Consider the following 25,276-nt stretch of genomic DNA (forward strand, 5'->3'; position numbering starts at 1 on the left):
CTTTTGAGTCGAAGGCTGGTCCATTGTCCTACCCAGTTGTGGATGGGAAGCCATCCCTGGGTAGGATTTCTTCCAGGATCTTCTTAGATATGACGTTCACAGTCTCATGTTTTGTTGGGTAGGCTTTTACCCATCCTGAAAAAGTGTCTACAAAAACTAGCAAATATTTATATCCAAATTTTCCAGTTTTAATTTCTGTGAAGTCTACTTCCCAATACACACCTGGCCTATCTCCATGGAGATGAGCTCCTTTTGTAACCAGTTGATTAGTGGCATTGTTAAGCTGACAGGCTTTAAAATTTTTTAACAATGTTCTCAATGAGTTGATTTCCTTGCCTGATTTTTACTTCTGAGAGTAGGAGCAAGTTCTCCATTCTTTGGGTTCCCATGTGAGAGACCCGATGGATTCTCATAAGAAACCTCTTGCCCAATCTTTGTGGCAAGATAAGCTTTCCCTCACCAGTTTTCCACCAGTCTTTATCTCTTTCTCTGTTTGGGGGTTTATAGGCCATGGAAATTTTCTTTATCCACTCCAAGTCTTCTTGGGAGTACTGAGGCTCAGGAGGCAAACCTTGTGGCCCTGGGCTGGAGGTCCACCTCCTTAGCTGCCTGATCGGCCAAGTTATTTCCTTTGGTTATTGAATCAATTACCTTTTGATGGCCAGGAAAGTGCATAATGGCAATATTTGCTGGTTCCCATAAGGCCCGGATGAGGCTTAAAATTTCTTTTTCGTTTATAATAACCTTTGCCTCAACTGTCAACAGCCCCCTCTGTTGGTAAATGGCTCCATGGACATGCACAGTGGCAAAAGCATACCGACTGTCCTTGTAAATGTTTAGTCTCTTCCCTTATCCCATCTGTAGGGCTTTTGTTAGTGTCACTAGTTCTTCTCTTTGTGCAGACGTTCCCTGGGAGAGTGTTTCTGCCCACACTATCTCAGTGTCCGTGGTGATTGCTGCACTGGCGTACCTTTTTCCCTCTCAAATGAAACTGCTGCCATCTGTGAACCAGGTATGCTCAGCATGCGATAGTGGCAAGTCCAACCAGTCTAGCCTCTTTTCTTTGGCCTGGTCGCTCTTTTCACACTCAATTTCATGTTCTTTGTCCTTCCATTCCTGTCTTTGCTACTGTCTCTCTCTTATTGTAAACCCTTTCCACTGCAGCTACTAGATCCTTAATAGACTTTTCACTAAGTCTGTCTAGAGCCTGCAACTTTCGCTTTATGTCTGGTGCAGCTTGATTTATATAGGCAAACATAATCATCTGAGCCGACTCCTGGGTCTCAAGATCATACGGGTATATTGACTAAAAGCTTCCATGAGCCACTCAAGATATGCTGCCAGACTTTCACTTCCTCCCTGTCTAACATTATAAACTTTGGCCATATTAGTAGGTTGGCAAGCTGCCACCTTGAGACATGCCAACAGAGCCTGGTGATTGACGAGGAGTCGCTCCCTACTTTCAACTGTATTGTTGTCTCAATTGTTGGTTGGATCTCAGGAAAATAGGCAGTGATCAGGGCAGGATCCGTGATAGGTGCTCCTGTGGGGCCAGGGATATGTTTCCGGGCTGCCACTTGGATATAGTCTCTCTCTTCGGTGGTAAAAAGGACCTGTAAAAGCTGACTAAAATCATCCCAATTGGGCTGATGAGTAAAGAGAATAATTTCAAGCAAACAAATTAAATCCTGGTGTTTCTCAGAAAAGGGGGCATTTTGGGTGTGCCAATTGTGTAGATCACTGGTAGAAAATGGCCAATTTTGGAGTTGCTGTTGACCATCTGCATGCACACGACCTATGGTGCGTATGGGAAAAACAGCTGCATTAGAAAAGGGGTTGATCCCACTTTGTCATGGAGTGACTGGCCACTCAGAAACTTTAAGGGCAGGTGCCGAGTGTTTTATAGCTCCCTCCTCCTCTTGACCATTCTCAGGTTCTGCAAAAGGAACCTGGAAAGGAGAATATGGGGGAGGAAACATTTCTTCTTCCAAGTTATCTCCCTGAAAAACCGGGGGGTACCTTTTCTTTCCCTCTGTCTCAGTTACTTTTTGTAAGTCTAGGAGGCTAGATGGAGTGGTGCCTATGGTTTCCAGTCCCGTCAGACGTACAGTCCAAAAAACAACAAACAGTACAAACAAAACACACGCAGGCCTGAGAGTTACAAAAAAGGGCTTACAAAGTGGAGATCTCCCAAATTGGTCCACTGACTACAGTCACAGTGGGGTTCCACACCCAGGCCACACAGCAGAAAGAGCAGAGCCAGAGTGGGCGAGTTGCGCCGCTGTTAGAAGGCCCTCTTGGTCAGTTCCAGCCCAACACTGAACCAACCCCCACCCCACAATTCACACGGCGGTGTTCCAAGGACTGCCCCCCCCCCGGCCACACACAGTGGGGTTCCTAGGACCCCTGCCCCACAAGAGGATCTTGGACATCTCCCAGTTCCTCCAGGGTTGTGGTGCAAGCGCATCTGCCTCAACAACCCTTTACGAATCAGAGTGGCCATCCTCACAAAGGAAAACCAAAGTAAAACAGACAAATGATAGGACAAGACAAATTAACAAAGACAGCTCTGTATTACCTTTGGAGTCTGAGATCTTGGGGGTCTTTGGGGGGATCCCGGACAAGCCCTCACTAATATAGTATACCCAGGTCGCAGGATCCACACCAAGAAGACCATCGAGAGTCAGACTTTACAGCTGTTTTAAGGATTTATTTAAACGGGCTGAGCTTGGGTCTCATCCTACACTCCAACACAGCGGAGCCTAGGAGGAGAACCCCGAGCTCAAGTTTTGCAGGGTTTATAAAGGCACACAACCAACCAGGTGTTTGGATTACCACCACGAGTTGCTCTGCTAGAAACAAGCAACAAGTGGTCACTGCCTCAAAACTTTAACCCTTCACATGAAGATGCTACTAGTGTGTTCTAGACACTTAACGTTGGAGACACAAAACACTCATAATTATTAGATCATTTTATAGGCAAAAGGAGCAATGCAGACTGTATGAGGATCACTCCAGGTTTCAGTCCTCATATACTGAGACAGTAAATTCACGGCAGCTCAATGCTAAATGACAGAACTGGCATGTACTGTGGATATTTGCTCCCAAATCCTGTGACACTCATTTCTCACTTTTGGCCTCAAACCTGTGACCAGAGGGGAAGATGAGGAGAGAAAATCCTTCTAAGGGAAAGCAGCTATAAATAACATTGGATAGTTTGCTTATAAATTAAAACCTTGGGAATGACCCTGTTAAGAAGTCAGATTGTCCAGATTAAAAAATGAAGAAGAGAAGAAATAAGGTGCCAGTGGCTGCTGTCTGTAATCCCAGGACTTCAGGAGGCTGAGATGTAGAGAAACTTAGTTTGAATCCAGCCAGTGTAGGTAAGTCCATGACACAGTTATTTCTAAGAGATCACAGAAATACCCAGAAGTGGTGCTGTAACTCAAGCTTAATGCAGTACCCTTGAGCAAAAGGAGCCCAGGGACCATGAATAGGATCATATTTCCACCCCAGGACCTGCCCCCTCAAAAAAAGCCTGTACTTCCATGTCTTTGGATTCTTATAGGTGAAATTCCAGAGTAGCTATACTGAATAGCACCAACCTAGGAAATTTGTATTCAGTACAATGAGTTCATAACAGAGAGACTTCTTTCAAGATCGTGCATGTTCCGGGGCTCCCCTCACTGTTCACAGTGTAACCTGAGGGTTTCTCTGCATCACAGGCCAGCTGGAGGAAGTCTCTCTCATTGTCTGGACAGGCACACAAAAGTACTCACTCCTGTACAGCTGGGTAACAAACAACTCCATCTGGGCCAGTTAGTGAGGATGAGTGTGAGTTGGCTCTGAAGGTCAGGAAAAAATGGCCTCTTTGTACCCTTAGCTATCTCTCTCCGCAGTGCTCTGTTTTAAAAGGAGACCTTCATTTGTGCCACCTCTCATGGCAGGCCAAGTTCTGTGCACTTATCGTGCCTTTGTGAGACTATATTCTGTTGTTCAGTTACAGTGCTCAATATAATTCAAGAGTCATTCAGGCAGACAACTAAGGCACTGAACATAATGAAATGATTCATTGCAAGCAATGTTGGGCCTATGATGCCTTTCCTATATTTCCGGAAGCTTGGGAAATCCAAGCACATGTTGGATATCACAAAGCTTCCTGTCATCTAGAACTGGTGAAGCTCATCAGGTTTTGAAACCTTTGACTTCTCCTAGCTGGTCCCTGGGTGGCCAGGTTTTGGGGTTGAACATAGGGCCTGAGTGCTGACCATGAGCTCAGTGCAGAAGCCCAGTGCTTTCCCATTTTGTGTAACAACATCTCTTCTGGTCTGTGAGTGTATGTGTGGGTGTGTATGTGTATACACCACGGTGTGTGTGTGGGTGGGTGGGTGTGTGCGTGCACACATATACATGAGTCCTGAAGCTTGACCTCAGGACCTGAGGACTGTACCTAGTTTCTCTTGTACAATGATATCCCTCTCCCACTTGAGCCACAGAGTCACTTCAGGCTTTGTCCTAGTCATATGGTCCTGAGAAATGAAGCCCACGATTTTATATATGCAAAGTATTCTACCACTAAGGCACATTCCCAGCCCTCTATTTCAGCTTTGTTAGTTTAGTTCTGTCTTTTTTATTGTTGTTGTTGTCAATTGAAGGAGTTGAAGTCTTGGTGTGGGTGCTGTCCCTGACCCCTTCAGCTCAAGTCTTGTGCTCTACCACTTGAGCCACACAGCTACTTCCGGTTTTCTTGTGGTTCATTGGTGCTAAGTTTCTCAAGGACTTTCCTGCCTAGGCTAGCTTTGAACCATGATCCTCAGATCTCATCCTCCTGAGTAGGTAGGATAACCAACATGAGCTCAAGCACCCAGTTTCCCCTTTAGGTTCTTAGTAGTGAATTGGAGATAATAGTCTCATAGTACCTTTTGTGTCTGAGATAATTTGGAACCCAGATCTTTAGAACTCAGCTTCCCGAGAAGGCAGGATGACAGACTTCAGCTACTGACCCCTTGGCCATAGCCTCTGCTGCAAGGGCGTCCATGGCTCCACGTGGTGGAGTGCTAGCCATGAGCCCAAGAGATAAGGGTCAGTGCCTCAGCCCCGAGTTCAAGGTTCATGACCAAGAAAAAAACAAACCAAACCATTATCTGCTGTAGACAACTCACGAGTCTTCAGTAATACATAATTTTGTCCCTGACATGGGGGCCTATCTGAGCCTCAATATTCTTGTCTATATAAACATCTAAGTTGTGGAGCTCTTACATAGACAAGATGTAAGAATGCACCCGGTTAAGGACATAGCACATGGCACTCTTTACACCACTCAACACACAACATCCTGTGAAAGATTCAGCACCCAGCACCCAACGCAGGACTCAGTACACTGCATCCTGTGAAAGACTCAGCACATAGCACCCTGTGCAGGACTCAGAATGGAGCACCCAATGGAGGACTCAGCACATAGCTCCATTCCACAAGCTGTCATTAGAATTAGGGTGCTTTCATCAGTATCACCATTCTTTGAGGAAAAGTTACAAACCATAAAAGTTCACATTTAATGGTTTAGTGGGGTGTTTTTCTGGGGAGAGGGTGTTAGCCATGGGGCTTGAACTCAAAGCTCTACCACTTGGAGCCACATTTTGAGGTGTCTCTCAGACTTCCTGCCAGGACTGGGTTTTAAAGCCCCTGAGCAGCTAGGATTACGGGCATAAGAAAGGATGACATGGGTAACCCGTGGAGCAGGTTGCAGCAGTTTACATGTGACTAAGTCAGGTTAGGTGGCAGCTGTCAGCACCAGACTCCTAGCTTGCTCTGTTTGAAGTTCTGTCCTTCTATAGAATCTCCTACCCTTTTTTGGCATCATACCTGGGGCTTGAGTAAGAGCTTAGACACTGTCCCTAAACGTTTGTGCTCAAGGCTAGCACTCGATTGAAAGACAGCAGAACTGAGTTTTCTGTTTTGTGGCACTGAGGAATCAAACCCAGGGCTTCGTGCTTACTATGAAAGCACTCAACCACCGAGGCTCAGGAGTGAACGAGGTATAGATAGATAGGGACTGCTGTATATAAATATTATATACACAAAAAGAGATTTCTGCATAATATTAAATTATAGATAATATTGCTACCAATACTTAGGTATTAAATTATGTCTCCATTTAATGATGTGTCCCAGTTAACAATTAATAAAGCATTAATTAATAATTACGCAATATCCCATAACTGTTTATCATATATATACATATATCCATACATATAATTTGATATTTCATAGAATGAGAACAATGTCTATATATTATTAAATTATGCATCATGTGTTACTCCCAATTATTAGTTGTTTAATTATGTCACCTTGTAATTTTTATTTTGTTAATGCTTAATAAAATATTAATTAATCTTAGTGCACTTCCTAAACTTATTGCATGTAATGTTATCCTAGAATGATTCACTACTAATTCAATCTGTTTATCATTTACTGTAGTGGTAACTCTTCTACCTATGATGTTTTCTACCTTTATTACATCCTATTACATAGCATATAGATTTGCATCCAAATTATACATCCTACCTGACACTGAGCACTTTCAAAGAAAAGGAAAACATGTGTCGTGCTCAGCTTCTCACTCCAAGATTACATTTTTGGGAGTGCTGGGATCTAAAATCAGGGCAAAGAAGGCTCAGTTCATGAATGGGTGACTGCCAGCACAGCAGCCCCTAGCGAATTCAGCTGCCTGGCAGTGCCCAGGCCCTGATATTGAGCCCTGTACATTGACTCCAAATTGTGCTTAGAGTAGTTATTCATTTTATTTTTTTATTCATTTACCATTAATTTTATTGACTGCTATAACACATGGAATATTTACTACATTTATTACATAGGATATAGAATTGCCTATGCATGAAACTTTACACCTGACACCCAGGACATTCACAGAAAAAGAAAACATGTGTCACCCTGTGTCCTACTGCATGATTCAATTTTTGTTAGTGCTGGCATCTGAACTCACAGCCTACAAGGCCCAATTCATGAATGGGTGAGTGTCAGCATGCCAGCCTGGGGCATATTGAACCGACAAGCAGTTCCCAGCACCTGAGATTTAGCCCCAGGGGTTGACAAAACAAGAACAGATGGACATGCAGATGGTAGTACACAAATAAATATAGATCTTTATAGAGTACCAGAGATGTCTATATATTATTTAGTTATATAGGCTACATTCCTACCAATTCTTGGGTATTTATTATGCCTCCATGTAATTAATATTACTGTTTTCATCCTTAATGAATTATTAATTATATCGACCACTGTCCCGAAACTGTTGTGTCCATGTAATTAATAGTATTCTTTTAATGTGTTAAAAATATTCATTAAAATCCATCAGCCTCCTAAAATCACTCTGTAATTTTATGCTAGTATCATTCAGGAACAAGTAATACAACCTTGACATTCATAACTTTCCATCGGTATTCCTATGAATAGGAACGAGAATCTTAGGATCTCCCTTCATTGGTAGGGGTCAGGACCCAGCTTCAAACACAGGGCTTATGTTGTCATGTTGGCCCATGGCTTCTCTGGAAGAACGACAGCATTCAGCAATGCCAGGTTACCAACACTTTTCAGCCCTGTCATTTAGACCCAAGATGGTCACCTTGAAAATAAAACAAATGTAAAACTGGCAGCCATCTGCAAGTTACTGGGTTTTCTTTTTTCTGTGTCTTTTCATTTATTTATTTTTCCTGTCAGCCTTTGAGGCCCAGGAACCTAGGTTCGGCTGTGGGTCCAGTGGCTGCAACCCAGGCTAGAGTGATCAAAGCTGAGAAGAGTTGCCATGCCCTGAGTTCAAGCCCTGTGCTTGGCAAAATAAAAATACGTAATACATACATGCATACGTACATATATACATTAAAAATATTTAGCAATTATTAGGCTACTTGGAGTTGTATTCACACCATTTTTTCTGCCTGGCCTGGGATTTGAACTCAGGGTCTGGGTAAATCTGCAGTACTGTGGGGGAAGGGAAAGCTCACAGTGCTGGAAGATAAGAAAGACAGGCCTGTTCCTAGCACTCGCAAAAATAATATTTGTATACATTTTAAATACATGATTTATACCTACATACACATATTTACTGCATATTGCAGTTAGTGTAGTTATTCATTTTATTTTGTTTTTTATTCATTCATTATATATTTTAGAGAGTATGATTACATGTATAACATTTTTTACATCCTATTACACAGAACATAGATTTTCCTATGTATTATACATCATTCCTGAGACCCAGGACATTCACTGATAAGGAAAACAAGTGGGACACTTGCCTTCTTCCACCAGGATTAAGTTTTTGGCAGTTCTGTGATTTGGACTCTGGGCCTAGAAGGCACAATTCATGAATGGGTCATTGTTAGCCCACCAGTCTGACGCAAGTGAAGTTGTTGAGCAAATTTGAGGACCTGAGATGAAGCCCTAGGTGTGGCCAATATATAAACAGATATATGTGTAGATTGAAGTGTGTATGTGTGTGTGTGTATTTACATATGTATATGAATCTATAAATAAATTATATAGAGAGACAGATAGACATTTATGTAGATTCTAGTGTATAACTCTATACAAAGAATGATGACCTATATCTTATTTTTATATATTCTATTACGATGGATTATTTGGTCTAAAATTATGCCTCCATTAATTAATCACGGTAGGAGACTTAATAAAGTATTAATTAAATTAATCAATGACCTATATTTATTGTGTACAATCTTATACTACAATGACTAGCTAATTAGTAGTTCAATTGGTACATTACAAAGATTCTATCATTGTTCTTATAGATAGGAACGAGTAGGTGAAAGTCTCAGGATCAAACTGAGGGCCTAGGTGTCTTGGTTGGGCTCAGGCTTCACTGACAGCCCACCAGCCTTCAGCCATGCAAGGACATGTACAATTTTCAAGCCGAGGCATTGAGAGCCAGGGTGGTCACCGTGCAAAGGAAACAAAGGTAAAACTATTGTCTAAAACTTCCTGGTTTTTCCTCCACCATCTTGGTTGCTTTATTTTTTTTGCCAGAGCTGGGAGTTGAACTCAGGTCGTAGGATCCCTGGATCATCTGTAGGTGTAAAAGCTGCACCCCAGCCTAGGGTAATCAAGGCTAAGGCAGAGTTGTGGTGACCTGAGTTCAAGCCCCGTGCCTGCCCTCCCAAAAAAGTTAAGGTCCTGGCTAGGAGTTTGGGCCATTTTTTCTGCCATACCTGGAATTTGAACTCAGGGACTGGGTAACACTATTGTGTTCTGGGTGAAATGAAAGCTAACCTCCTAGAAGAAAAAAAATTCCGGAACATTTCCCAGTGTGTGAATTCCAGCCCTAGAAATGGCAATAAAATAATATTTATATACATGTATAATATCTATCATATATATGTATTTGCATAGATATTACATATTGTATCTAGGGTACAATATTTCCACAGAAAGGAAATCAGGTCAACATTGGCTTCTTACTCCACCTATTGACTTCAGCACTCCTGGGATTTGAACTCAGGGCCTGGAATGTCTAAATCATCAAGGGGTCAGTTTAAGGACAGCAGCCTCAAATAAATTCAATGCCAGGCAGTTCTCAGGACCTGAGTTCTAGCCACATGAGTGTCCAATGTATAAATAGATAGATGTGTAAATTGCTGCAAATACGTGTATATAAGTATATATAGTGAGAGAAAGAGAGAGATGTATATGTATATTCCACTGTACATTTAAATATAAATATATTTATAGAATGTGAGATGTCTATATATTATTAAATTACATGTAATATATTACTAATAATTATTAGGTATTAAATTATGCCTCCATTTAATGAAGTATCATGGATTAAGGCACAATAAAATGCTTCCTTGTGTAAATGGAGCTCTGGGACAATTTCTAGGCTCATAGTTCAAGCCTCAGGATCTGCACTAAAAAAAAAAGCCAGTAATTGCATGTGTCTGTGTATATATGCATGTATTTCTATCAGTGAACATCCATAGTCATTATGAACAATAGCACCCAGCTAACAAATTTGCTTTGAATAGAATGATGTCATAGCACAGAGAGTGCTTTCAAGACAGTGCATGTTCCTAGTCAAAAAAAATTTAAGACCGTGGCTTGGAATTTGCACCATTTTCCTGACAGGCCTGGGATGTCAACTCAGGGTCTGATTATCTCTCTGGCACTGTGGGGGAGCGGAAACCCACCATCGTTGAAGACAAGAATTTCAGACCAGTTTCCAGGGACTTAATTCAAACCCCAGTACTGGAAAAAATAATATTCATACATGAGATCTATTTACATACATGTGTTTACTCCACATGACATTTATTACCCTTATTTATTTTTTATTTATTTTATTTAGTATTATTACATATATAGCATTTATTTCATTTATTACATCTTATGACATGGATTTATTTGCATACAGATTATACATCATACAGAGACCCAGGACTTTCACAGAGAAGGAAAAAAATGGGTCAAAATTGGCTTCTGACTCCACATATAAACTTTTGGCCATGCTGGGATTTGAACTCACAGCCCACAATGCACAAATCATGAATGGGCCAGTTGTAAAACAAAAGCCTTTGGCAAACTGAACTGCCAGCCACTTCGCCTGAGGTTTTCTCCACATTAGGGACTGCTGGAAGAAGTCTTCCTCGTTGTTGGAACAGGCCTCACTCCTGTACAGCTGAGTGATTTAAAAAAAAACTCCTTCTAGGCCATTTAGTGAGGAGTGTGGGTCGGCTCTGAAGGCCAGGAGAAAAAGGCCTCTATGTACCTCAACCTATCTCTCTGCCGAGAGCTCTGTTGTGACAGGAAGACTTCATTTGTGCACCTCCCATGGCCAAGTTCCCTGCAATTATCCTGTCTTTGTTAGACTATGTTCCAGTGTTGAAATAACCTGCTACAATTAATTCAAGGGTCCTTCTGGCAGACAACTATGGAGCTGAACCTAATGAAATGCTTCATTATTGGCAATGATCCTCCCTGCGTTTTCAGAAGCTTGCTAAATCAAAGCACATGTGTAATATCACTATGCTTCCTGTCGTCTTGGGCTGGTGAAACTCATCAGATTTTGAAATTTTGACCTCTCCTAGTTGGGCCCTGGATGGCTGTGTTTCAGGGTTGAACACAGGACCTGGGTACTGACTATGAACTCATTGCAGAAGCTCAGTTCTTTGTCATTTGGTGTCACAGCTTTACTTCTGGTATCTGTGTGTGTATGTTTGTGTGCATGTATGTGTGTTCATATACTTGTCCTGGAGCTTCAACTCAGGACCTGAACACTGTACCTGAGTTTCTCCTGTACAAGGATAGCACTCTACCACTTGAGGCACACAGCCACTTCACGCTTTTTTCTAGAGATGTAGTACTAAGGAATCAAACACAGGGATTCACACATGCAAAGCACTGTACTCCTAAGACACATTCCCAGCACTCTCCTTCAGGTTTCTTTCTTTTGTTGGAAATTGGAGGAATTTAAATCTAGGCCTGGGTGTTATCCTTGAGCTCTTTAGTGAAAGCCAATTAATTGCTCTACCACTTGAGCAACAGCACACCTTCACATTTTTGGTGGGTCACTGGAGAGAAGCATCTCAAGGAATTTCCTGCCCAGGCTGGCTTTGGACCGTGATCCTCAGCTCTCAGCATCCTGAGTACCTAGGATGACAGGCACGAGTCAGCAGCGACTAGCTTCCACTTCAAGTTTCTAAGTGGTGAATAGGAGATAATAGTCTCATGGGACCTTTTGTGTCTGGGATAGTTTTGAACCCAGATCGTCAGATCTCAGTTTCCTGAGTAGGCAGGATGACAGACTTCAGCTACTACATGACTAGACTGTAACACTCTGTTGCAAGGGGGTCCTTTGCTCCACATGGTAGGGCGCTAACCATGATCCCCACTGGTAAGTGTCAGTGGCTAGGCCCTGAGTTCAAGGTTCATGATCAAGAAACATAAACCAAAACAATTGTCTGCAGGAGACAACTCACTAGAGTTAGGTACATACATAATTTTGGCCCTGACATGAGGACATATCTGAGCCACAAGTTTCTCATCTGCACAATCATCTTACTTGTGTAGCTCTTAAAAGAACAAGATGAAAAAATGAAAAATTGCACCCCATGAAGGACTCAGCACACAACTCATGAAAGACTCATCACATAGCTGTAACCCACATAATGTCATTAGAAATAGGGGGCTTTCATCAGTATCACCATTCTTTCAGAAACACGCCACATACAGTCCAAATTTAAATTTTGGAGGGGTGAGATTTTTGGGGGGAGTCAGCACGGGGATTGCACTGAAATGTTGGGGGTACTGTCCTAAGATCTTTTGATCGGACTAGAACTCTAACACTTTAAGCCACAGCCCAGTGTTTTACAGACTTCCTGCCAGGGCTGGGTTTTTAACCCACCAGTGTCAGATCTCAGCCCCCGAGTATCTTGGACGACAGGATGAGCAAGCCAGCAGCATCTAGTTCATGGAACTGGGTTGCAGTGGTTTACCTCTGGCTAATTCAGGTTAGATGGCAAATGTCAGTACTAGACTCCCAGCTTGCTCTGTGATGAGGTATTTGCAGCCCTATCCTTATATAGTTGCAGTCAGAACATTCTCTTTTCTTTTTTTTTTTTTTTTGTTTTGGTGCCAGTCCTCGGTCTTGAGTAAGAGTCTAGACACAGTCCCTAAGCCTTTATGCTCAAAGCTAGTCCTCGAATGTTTGAGCTATAGCAAAAATTCTGGATTTTTCTATGCACATGATAGTGAGAAATCGAACCAAGGTCTATGTACTTACTAGGTGAGCACTCTACCACTGAGCCCCAGTAGTGACAAGTGTATAAACAGATAAATGTGTAGATTGGTAGATAGACAGACAGACAGACAGACAGATAGATAGATAGATAGATAGATAGATAGATAGATTGATAGATAGATAGATAGATAGATAGATAGATAGATAGATAGATAGATAGATAGATAGATAGATAGATAGATAGATGTAGATATATTTAACGAGAGATGTCTGTAAATTATGAAATTGCATATTTGATATTTCTAACAAATATTGCCAATTAAATTATTCCTTCCTTTTTTAAGTATCATGATTAAATGCATAATAAAGTATTAATTGAAAATTAGTCAATGTATTATAATTGTTGTGAATAATTTTATAATATAATCATACACTACTAATGTAATTGTTACTTTTACAACATTCTATTTGTACAGATGCCTATTGGAAAGCGTTTCTTTTTTTAATTTTAATTTTAATTTGTTTTAATATTTTTGGTGGGTCCGGTCGTGGGGCCTGAACTCTGAGCCTGGTCGCTGTCTCTCAGCTCTTCAGCTCAAGGCTAGCGCTCTACCACTTGTGCCACAGCGCCACTTGTGACTTTTTTCTTTTTGCATATGTTGTGCTCAGTAATCGAACCCAGAGCCTCTAGCATGCAACACAAGCACTCTACCACTGAGCCACCTTCACAGCCCTGGAAAGCGTTTCTTAGAATCTCCCGCCAGCCGTTCATTATTGGGAGTCCCGGGATTCAACCTTCAGGCCTAAGTTGCTGATTTCGGCTTGGCTTCCCTAATATCCCGCCAAACATCAGCAAGGTAAGGTCATGTACATTGTCTGGGCATTGTTATTTAGCCCCAGGATGGTACAATACAAAGGGGAAAAAAAATAAAACCACCTTATTGAACTTCTCAGTTTTATCCTTTTCCTTTTTATTTTTTTTTTTGCCAGTCCTGAGATTTGAACTAAGGACCTAAGATCCCAGGATCGTCTTTGGCAGAGATGCCAGGACTTGAGTTCAAGCCCGGTACTTGGACTACAACCAAATAATAATAATAATAATAACAACAACAACAACAATAATAATAATAGTAATAATAATAATAAGGCTCTGGCTTGGAATTTGCACCATTTTACTGGCAGGCCTGGAATTTAAACTCAGGGTAACTCTGCGGCACTGTGGGTGAATGGGGAAGATCAGCGTCCTAGAAGACAAGAAGTTCAGAAAAGTTCCAAGGGCCTGAATTGAAGTCCCAGTATTGAAAAAAAAATAATACTCATGTATGAGATCTATTTACATACATGGGTTTATTCCATATGTCATTTTTTACCCTTATTATTTAGTATTATTATACATAAAACATTTATTTTATTACATCATATCATATATACTGAGAACCAGGACATTCACACAGAAGGAAAAAAATGGGACAAAATTGGCTTCTTACTCCATGAATACATTATTGGCCATGCTGGTATTTCAACTCACAGCCTACAATGTCCAAACCATAAATGGGGTCACAGTATTAGCCCACCAGCCTCCGCCTCCAGAAAACTGAGATGCAGCCAGGAAGTTCTGAGGACCTGTGATCAAGCCACAGTAGTGCCATAAATATATATATTTATATATATATATTTATATATGTACATATATGTATACATATGTATGTGTGTGTGTGTGTGTGTGTGTGTGTGTGTGTCTGTGCTTGTGCGCACATGTGCATGAGTGCATCTTGGTAGTAGGGCTTGAATTCAGGGCCCGTGCTCTGTCCCTTCAGTTTTTTCATTCAAGGATAGCCCTCTACCACTTGAGCCACAGCTTTTCTTCCAGCTTTCAGGTGGTTCTTGGGAGAGGAGACATTTCTTGTTGGGCTCCGATCTCAGCGTGCTGAGGGAGCTAAGAATATGAGAGCATGAGCCATTAGCATCTGGCCATGCTTTCCTTCTTGGATAAAACAGAATACCTATTTCCTAGCCGAGCACCCATCTACAGCTATCCCTCCTTCCCCTTACCCTAACCCTCCAGGCTTCAGAGGAAACATACTCTCCCCTGAGGACAAAGAAATAGGATGCACTGACAGGTTTGAGCATTATGTTCTTCACAGAGTCAGGGGCTGCTGGGAGTTGATATAGAGGTCCGAGATCTAGGCCAGGGAAAGTAGACAGCTGTTAGAACAGAAAGTATAAAAAGACATCCACATCCGTGCAGCTGCATGCCAGTGGCTCATGGCTATAATCCTAGCTACTCAAGGCTGACACTGGAGGATCAATCAAGATTCAAAGCTAGCCTGGGCATACTCTTATCTCCAAAGAATCACCAAAAAGCTGGGAAGAAGAAATATTATAATTCAAATGTTAGAGCACCAAACTTGTACAAACAAGCTAAAGGTTACCACCTAGGCTCTTCAAGCCTTGGTAAACACACACACACACACACACACACACACACACACACACACACACGCACGCACACACACACACACACACACACACACACACACACACACACACACCATGTGCATGCAAAATTAGAGATTTCTACACTGTAAACTTTGGGTATTCTCTACCTTTTTCCCCACTAAGTCTGGTGTTTGTTGGCCTGCATCCAACACCACCTGACATCTATAATTTTGGGGAACAGACTGGCTATAACATCAGCCTTCCCCAATCCCAGCTCCTTGATTGGGTCATGGTCTATCCAGACCCTATGGGACTCCTTTTACAGACTCGCCAAGATCCTTTAAAGAGGCATCACACGCTGGGCACTGGTGGCTCACGCCTGTTATCCTAGCTACTCAGGAAGGTGAGATCTGGCTTGCAAGCCAGCTTGGGTAGGAAAGTTTGTGAGACTCTTATCCTCAAAGAATCATCACAAAACAAGAAGTGTCCATGTGGCTCAAGTGGTAGAGTGCAAGCCTTGAGAAAAAGAGCTCAGGAACAATGCTCATGGACAACAACAACAAGGAGAGGCATTGCATGTTGGCTTTGGGATTGACATGGGCCAAATATTGGAAAATTCAAGAGTGCCAAGATAAAGCAGTACCTCCTTTAGTCCCATGCTCTTCTATCTTGTCCAATCCCTGTCCTTGGCCGTGCTTCAGGTCAGGATGGCTCTGGCTTGACGGCAAGGCTCCAAGGACCAATTGCCCTGCCTCCTTCCTCCCTGCTCACACTGATGATTCTGCTCTTTGCCATAGATGTTCTTCCTGAAATCCATCCATGAGATCATTGACACCAACACAGTGGTGAATGGTGGGTCCAGCCTAACTCAGAGAAGTCAGAGGTGGAAGCCAGCCTGGGACTAGGCTTCTACTCTGGGTGTGGGATGAAGCCAGGGCTGACATTTATTTCATTCTGAGCCTTGCAGGAGTAGGGAGACAGTGTAGACACAACATTGAGTCAGGTAAGATGGGAATCTGTAGCACCACTTGTGTGGGGGAGGCTGTGGCACTCAGGGGGGCACTGTTCTTGGTACTCCTCTTTCGGACGTCCCTCTCCCTCTCTCATCCCTCAATAGTAAAAGAGAAAGTTTAAATAAGGGTGTCAAAGAAGGGGCAGGGAAGTATTTCCTTGTGAACCAGACTTGTGCTTCATATTCATCCTAGCCCCTAATTCCTATTTATCTGAGGATTGGCCATGTGGGTTTGGGGGAGGGGGATCATACTAGCTGAGAATGTGGCTCAGTGATAGAATGGTCGCCTAGCAAGTCTGAAGCCCTGGGTTTGATTCCACAAAGATAAAGCTGAAAGGGGAGGTGGGGCTCAACTTGTAGACCACCAGTCTTGATAAAATAGAGCTCAAGGACAGTGGCCAGGCCCTGAGTTCAAGCCCCATAACTGGAAGAACAAATCCTTGTGGAGGCTTTATTTTCCCTTTGGAAACAATTTATGCTTTGTGATAAGCATAACATGGCCCTCTTCCCTGGCCACCAATGGGCCATTAGATGTCCCTGGAATTTGGGCCTCCTCCCAGCAGCCTCTGCTCTACTCGGCCCACAGGTTACCCTTCCTATCACCAGGTAGATGGAGGCCTAAAGAACCCCACCTGGCCACCTAGTTCTGGTGGCTGCCGAGGATTTGGGAACTACTCAGTATGTCACATAGGGAGTCATCATCCCCATCAGTCTACAGAGAAAAGGGATGGAGCACTGCAAGCCTGAGTGCACCAGCTGTGGGTAGTTCTGGATGTGAAGATCTGCAGCAGGACATGCTCTGTGGGGGAGTCCTGTATGGGGCAGCAAACCCTGACTTCTCCTCTTGCAGTTTCCACACTATCCTGAAGTAGCAATTCTTCAAAACCTTTTTGTGCCTTCCTCATTTTGCCCACCCAGGAGCCTGAGGCCTCTGAAGAAGCTTGACTGGTGGAGAGATCAGCCTGTGTCGGTATCTGGAGCCCCGTGTAGGAGCGACAGAAACTCTTGCAGCTATCTACTCTTCATCTTCTCCTGGGACAGCCGGCACATGCACTCGGCTTTCTCCTGACAAAGCTGATCCAGAATGAACATCTGTCCTTTACATACCAAGAGGGATTCCTGGACGGTCCTGATATGTGCCGACAGCTGGTTGCATCGATGGTGGAACTCATCTGCAGGACTCTAGAAGTCCACCTCATCAGGCAGGTTGCAGATGAACCAGATTTTCTTCTTGGATGCCCACATGTCCCATTTCCCATTCTTTCACATGTTGTGGTGGCAGCTCATGGGGCACGGGGCCTGTGGTTCTGGTTGTATCTGGTACTGAGCTGTCCGGGGAAGGGGGAGTGCCTGCAGCAGTCAGGCAGGAGATTCCCCCTGTGGATCTCAGCCTCTGAGAGTGCTAACAGAACCACATCCCTCTCAGTTTGGGGGACACCTCCATCCTCTGCCATGGGCACATCGAGGAGAGTCGCTTCCTCAGCTTTTGCTTCTCCAGGGTTCACAGCTTCCCCTTCCCCAGGGAAAGCCAGGAAGCTCAGCTGGGCCTGCAGGTGCTCCTCCTGTGGACTGGTCACTTCCAGGCACTTGAAACTGTCCTGCCACTTTGGGGGCACCACCTAGTCCCTCCACTTGGTCGTACCCTGCACTTGTTTCAGCTGCTCCAACTGCTGTGTTTGCTTCTGCAGGTGCTACTGCAGGACCTACTACTTGGAGCAAAGCTGCTCTTTTGAAGTGATGTGCTGCTCGCAGGTGGCTCTGAGCTCCTGCAGCTAGGCCAGGGACTGCTCCTGCTGCCCCTGCAGCTCACGAGCTGCTTGGCTCTCTCTCTCTCAGCCACCTCTTTCCATTCCTCTATCTTCTCCTCTGAGCAGTCCAGCTGTTCCCGCAGATGTTTCTTCACCTGCTGCACTGAGTCCACGATGCTGGTGAGATCCTCCTCACTGCTCACCCTGCAGAGAGCATCCCGCAACAAGGCCAGCAGTTCCTCCAGCTGTGGGTTGCACACACATGCATATCATGGGGTCTCGGGGATCTCCTGCCAATCTTTGGTTTTCTCCTCTAGTCTTCCCAGTTGCTCCTGCTGCTCCGCAATCTGGAGGTGGAGCCTCTGATTTTCCTGGACCTAGATGTGAAGTTGTGTCTCCAGGTTTTTCAACCCCATCTGCGTGCAGTAGGCGTGGGCCTGTGATTGCTGTTCCTCCTGAGGTGGACCCTTAGGGGGCCTTGGCTCTGCCAGCTTCGTTCTCAGTTCCCCCAACTATTCCCTAGGTGCAGCACCTACCTCGATCCTCACTCTTTCTCCTCTGTCAGTTGGCTTACCTGCTCAGTCAGCCACCAGACCTCCTCCTTCATCATGGACCTCTCAATGCTCTGGTTCTGGGAGAAGGTGTCTGTCTCCAGATTTGCTGTGGTCACCATTCAGCTCAGGTTGTCCTGTAGCCTCTTTAGTACATCACGCCTCTGCAGCACTTGTTGGATCTTGCAGATTCTGTTCTTACTGTTGCTCCTCTATGTCCAGAGTGCTTCCAGCTTCTCCGAAAACTCTGTGTTCACTTGCTCCAGGTCATAGAAGCTTCTGGTCTTTTCCTTGAGCTGAAGTGTTATATCATTCAGCTGTTCAAACAACATTTCAGTATCCTTCTGTAAGTAGTAACCACAGAAGCCACCATCTCCAGCTCCCCCATTCACTGCTCTGTGGCCTGTAGGCAGCTGGTGAGAGCTTTGTGCTTCATTTCTCTGTCATCGGCCGTGAGCTGCATGTGGGCTGGTGCCGATTGTAAATCACTTTCTGCTAAAACCAACCACTGTATGGGTAGCTTGTGGATGTCTAGCTCTGTTCTCGGTGCTTTGTTCACTTGGGCTACCTTCTCCTTCTCTTTCATTTGTCAATCCTGCAGGTCTTTCTTTTCCTGCTTCAGTGGTTGGATCTTGGCACAGAGCACCTGGTTTCTTCTTTTGATGCATTCCAGGAAAGGCACCACATGTCGGTAGCACCTCTGCAGATTCTTGGTGGTATCTGGACCCTTGACACTCTGGACCCTGGTGGCTGTGACTGTGTCCAAAAGCAGGGGATGCCTGTGGTAAGCATCACCTTTGGCCAGACCATCCGTTGAATCACCCTCCCCAGTGGTGTTTGTGTTTGGAATCCTTCCCTTTTTTGTATTCTTTGTTTTCTTGAATGTTGAAGGTCTGACGTGAGGATTTTCTGTTGGTGTTCTGGCAGTAGTTTGTTGCCCGCAGCTCTGTCTCAGAGTCTTTTTGTTTCAGACATCTGAGCGCTTGGATGGGAAAGATGGGCTGGCCACATTCCCAGGCTCTGGGAAATCCTCTATTCTCCCAATCACTGACTAGTTTGCCAATTTCCTATTGTACTCCAAATTCGCCTCGAGACTCTTGCTTACCACTCAGTTACCTCTACCTTCCTCATCTTCTGGTAGTGGTGTCAACCAACAGACAGCCGGATGGCTACACTGACTGTTGTGTATGTCTGTTTGTTGCCAGTCCCGGACATTGAACTCAAGACCTAGGCACAGTTCGTGAGCTGTTTTTGCTCAAAGATACCCCTCTACCACTGGAGCCACATGGCTCTACTTCTGAATTTGTTGACACTGAAGTTGGACAGGCGTCTCAAGTACTTTCCAGCCTAGGGTGACTTTGACCATGAATCTCCTTTCACAGCTTTGTAAGTATCATGGAGGTCTGCTGAGAGCCACTGGTGCCTACTTAATCATTGGTCTTGCTGATATTCTTGGACAGACCAGTGAATTCCCTAACTTCGGGTTTAAGTGGTGGGAGCTGTAGCACACAATTCGAATCCTGGTTCTGCCACCTCCAAATGGCAGGAAATTCTAAGAAACTAATTTTTTTTTCCAGAAAAGGTGCCATATAAATCTTTCTTTTTTAATTTTAATTTTTTGTGAACATACTGTAGATAGAGGTTACAATTACATGGGCAAGATAGTGAGCACATTTCTATAAAGAACTGCCCATGTAATTGTAACTCCTCTGTACATTATGTTCACAAATAAAATTAAATTAAATTTAAAAAAAAGAAAAGAAAAAAAGGAGAAATAATGCTTTGAAAATTATGACCATTATGAAACCATAATTAAGGCCAATAAAACATAAATATATATTAAAAAAAAGAATTGCAGCCTCCTCCTTTGTTTACCCTTCACATCCCTTCCCAGCCTTTCCACCACCCCCACTGCCAATCCTCCCCATCTCCCCCTCACCAAATTTGTAAAGTTCGTTTTCGACATGACAACTTGTACTTCTCATTGTTGCAACAAGTCCACTTGTATCCTTAAACAACTTGGTTTTCCCCATGTCCTCCAGAAATTATACCTACATCAAATATAGTGAAAGCAGAGGTTATAGTGTGGGGGAGGGACATACAAAGAAACAAAGAAATAATCTTATAAATGTGTCAGAAACAAATGCATGAAAGAAAAAAACATTAAAATACATATCTAAGGGTTCATTTTCCTAACATCACATTATTTAACCTTTTCTGCTTTACTCATACATATACTAGATATTGCAAATAAGGTAAACCATGGTAACTATGTTTCTTGGGCTTGGCTTACTTCACTTAATATAATTTTTTCCAAGTCTTTCCATTTCCTGACAAATGGGGCAATACCATTTTTTCTTATGGAGGCATAGAATTCCATTGTGTATATATACCACATTTTCTTGATCCATTCATCTACTGAGGGGCATCTGGGTTGGTTCCATATCTTAGCTATGGTAAATAATGCTGCAAAACACATAGTTGTGCTGGTAGATTTAGTGTGGTCTTGTTTGTAAACATTTGGGTAAATGCCCAAAAGTGGGATTGCTGGGTCGTATGGGAGCACTATGTGAAGTCTTTTGAGGAACCCCCATACTGCTTTCCAAAGTGGTTGAACAAGTTTACATTTCCACCAACAATGAAGTAAGGTTCCCTTCTGTCCACATCACCTCCAGCATCTGCTGTTGTTAGAGATCTTGATTATTGCCATTCTAACTGAGGTGAGGTGGTATCTCAATGTTGATTTCATTTGCATTTCTTTTATGGCTAGGGAGGTTGAGCATTTCTTCATGTGTCTATTGGCGAACCTTCTTTCTTATTCAAAGAAGTTTCTCTTTAAGTCTTTAGCCTACTTGTTTATTGGGCAATTGTTTCTTTGTGGATTTGTTGTTGGGGGATTTAATTTTTTGAGTTCCAGGAATATTTTAGATATGAGACCCTTGTCCGTTGTATGGCTAGTGAAGATCTTCTCCCAACCCGTAGGCTTTTTATTGATCTTGCTACCTATATCCTTTGCCATGCAGAAGCTCTGAAACTTCATAAAATCCCATTGGTCCAACTTTTCTTTTATTTGTTGTGTTTCCGGGTCTCTATTAAGAAAATTTCGGCCTGGGCCACGGAGACCTAGGGTTTCTCCTATTCCGTTCTGTAATGTTTTCAAAATGTCTGCTTTGACTCCGAGGTCTTTGATCCATTTGGAGTTGATTCTGGTGCAAGGTGATACATTTAGTTTTCTACAAGTACTTATCCAATTTTGCCAGCACTATTTACTGAAAAGGCTGTCTTTCTTCCATTCTATTTTTTAGCACCCTTATCGAAGATTAGATGGCTATAAGTCTGTAGGTTCATTTCTGGGTTTTCAGATCTATTCCATTGGTCCTGAAGTTTGTTCTTATGCGAGTACCAAGCTGTTGTGATTACTATGGCTTTATAATAGAGTTTGAAATTTGGTATTGATATTCCTCCAGCAGTGTTCTTGCCGTTGAGTAGCATTTTAGCTATTCGGGGTCTTTTATTGTTCCATATGAATTTTTGGATTGCCTCTTCTATTTCCTTGAAGAATGAGGTTGGAATTTTGATAGGTATCACATTGAATTTGTAGATGGAATTGGGAAGTATTGCCATTTTCATGATGTTAATCTTTCCAATCCAGGATCATGGGAGGTTTTGCCATTTTCTAAGTTCTGATTTGATTTTATTTTTCAAGATTTTAAAGTTTTCATCATAGAGGTCCTTCACTTCTTTGGTAAAGTTAATTCCTATGTATTCAATTTTTTTGTGGGGCTATTACAAATGGAGTTGCTTTCCTAATTTCAGCCCCACTTTTCTCATTGTTGGCATACAGAAAAGCCATTGATTTTGGGGGGTTAATTTTATACCCTGCTAATATGCCAAAATTTTGAATCAGGTTGAGTAATTTGGGAGTGGAGTCTATGGGATTCTTTAAATACAAGATCATATCATCTGCAAAGAGGGAGAGTTTTAATTCTTTCCCTATTTGGATCCCCTTTATGTTTGCATCTTGTCTTATTGCTGTAGCTAGGCATTCTAATACTAGATTGAAGAGAAATTGAGAGAGTGGACATCCTTGTCTTGTTCCTGAGTTAAGAGTAAATGGTTTTATTTTTTCAACATTAAGTATAATACTGATTTTAGGTTTGTCATATGCAGCCTTTATTGTATTGAGGAATGTTCCATGCATTCTTAATTTTTCCAAAACCTTCATCATAAAGAGGTGTTAGATCTTGTCGAATGCTTTTTCTGCATCTATTGAGATAACCGTGTGGTTCTTATTCTTGCTCTTGTTTATGTGATGAATAATATTAATTGTCTTGCATATATTGAACCAGCATTGCATCCCTGAAATGAATCCTGTTTGATCGTGGTGTATGATTTTTTGGATGAATTGTTGAAGTCGATTGGCTAAAATTTTGTTGAGAATTTTTGCATTAATATTCATCAAAGTAATGGGTCTATAGTTCTGTTTCTTTGATGATTCCCTGCCTGGTTTTTGGATGAGGGTTATGATGGCTTCATAGCATGTGTTCAGTAGTGAACTTTCTCTTTCAATTTCATTGAAGACATGGAGGAGTATTGGTGTGAGCTCTACTTTGAAGGCCTTGTAGAATTCCGCTGTAAAACCATCTGGTCCTGGACTTTTCTTAGCTGGAAGGTCTCTTATTACAGTTTCTATTTCAATGCTTGATATGGGTCTGTTAAGATGGTTTAACTCATCTTGATTTAGTTTTGGCATGTCAGTATTTGCTAGAAAAATGTCCATTTCTGTCAAGTTCTCAAACTTATTAGCATAAAGTTTTGAGAAATATTCCCTTATAATGTTCTGAATCTTGTTTGTTTCCATGGTGATGTTTCCATTCTCATCTCTGAGTTTATTTATTTGGGTACATTCTCTTCTTTATGTGATAAGATTTGCTAAGGTTCTGTCAATTTTGTTAATTTTTTCGAAGAACCAACTCTTTGTTTTTTTGATTCTTTCTATAGTTTTTTTGGATTCTAATTCATTTAATTCTGATAAGTCATAATTAATTAATGAATTAATTTCCATCTACTGGATTGGGGTTTATCTTGCTGCTCTTTTTCAAGGAGGTTTAGATGTGTCATTAAATTGTTGGTTTCAGATCTCCCCAATTTGTTGATGTAGGAGCTCAGAGCTATAAACGTGGCTCTGAGTACTGCCATTGCTGTGTCCAAGAGGAGCTGGATAATTTTGTGCTAATTTTTGTTGAATAGCATGAACATTTGAATTTCCTTTCTAATCTCTTCCACTTGTGATTCAGCAGTTTGTTGTTCACCCTCCATGTGTTACTGGACTTTTTTGTTGGCTTTCGGTGTTGAGTTCTAATTTTGTTCCCTTGTGGTCCGAGAGAATGCAAGGTATAACTTCAATGTTTCTGAATTTAGACAAGTTTGCTTCGTGGCCTAAAATGTGGTCTATTTTAGAAAACGTTCCATGTGCTGCTGAGAAAAACGTGTATTCTGATGCTGCTGGGTAAAATATTCGGTAGATGTCTGTTAAATCTAGTTGATCTATGCAATTGTTTAGATCTGCGGTTTCTCTCTTGAGTTTTTGCTGAGTTGATCTCTCTAGTGGGAAGAGTGGTGTGTTAAAATCCCCAACAATTAATGTCTTTGGATCTATGTGGGATTTGAGGGAAAGTAGTGTTTCTTGGATAAATTTGAGTGCTCCATTGTTTGGGGAATAGATATTTATAATGGTAATATCCTGCTGAAGGAGAGATCCCTTAATTAGTATGCTCCTGAAGGCAGCAGATAGAAGGATCTTGTTTTTTAATCCACTAGACAGTCTATGTGGCTTAATTGGAGAGTTAATTCTGTTAATGTTGATAGATAGGATTGAGTGGTATTTGGGAGTTCCTGCCATGTTATCCACCTTCCTGGGGGTTTTGAAAACTGCGTTCTTCGTATTGTTATTGGATTCTCAGTTTGGGTGCAGTTTCTTGGTCTTTGTTGTGGTCTTGTTGGTTTTCTATATGCAGGACATCTTTAAGAATCTTTTGTAGGGCTGGTATGGTGGACATGTATTGTTTCAATGTTTCTTTGCTATGGAAGTTTTTTATTTGGCCTTCAGTTATGTAGGAGAGTTTAGCTGGGTACAGTATTCTTGCTTGATAGTTGTTTGATTTTAGGGCATGGCATACATCATATCAGACTCTTGTTGGATTGTCTCTGCTGAGAAATGTGAGGTGATTCTAATTGGTTTCCCTTTATTGGTGATTAATCTTTTCTCCTTGACAGCTTTAAGGATCTTTTCCTTGGTCTGAATTGATCCTGTGTGGATTATAATGTGATGGTCGGATGTTCTATTCTAGTCTTGTCTATTTGAAGTTCTAAAAGCTTCTTGTATCTGAATAGGCCTAACTTTTTGCATGCTTGGGAAGTTCTCTTCTAGGATCCTGTTAAACAAATTTCCTAGACCATTCACTTCTGTTTCTAAGTTTTCCTCTGCAACCATTATACTTAGATTAGGCCTTCGGATGGTGTCTTCCAAGTTTTGGATAGGTCTATCATATTTCTTGGACTTGTCTTGGATGGTTTTATGTTCTTTCTCTATAATACCTAGTATGTTTTCAATCCCCTAGATTCGATCTTCTGCATGGTCTAACCTGCTGTCAAAACTTTCTACTTTGTTTTTTATTTTTTTTCCTTCTAATTGGGCAGCTTTGATGGCTTTAAATTCTTTGTTGAAGCATTGTTTTAGATCTTGTATGAA

This window comes from Dipodomys merriami, unplaced genomic scaffold, assembly GCF_024711535.1.
Source record: "Dipodomys merriami isolate MVZ:Mamm:240054 unplaced genomic scaffold, mDipMer1.0.p SCAF_179, whole genome shotgun sequence".
Taxonomy (NCBI): Eukaryota; Metazoa; Chordata; class Mammalia; order Rodentia; family Heteromyidae; genus Dipodomys; species Dipodomys merriami.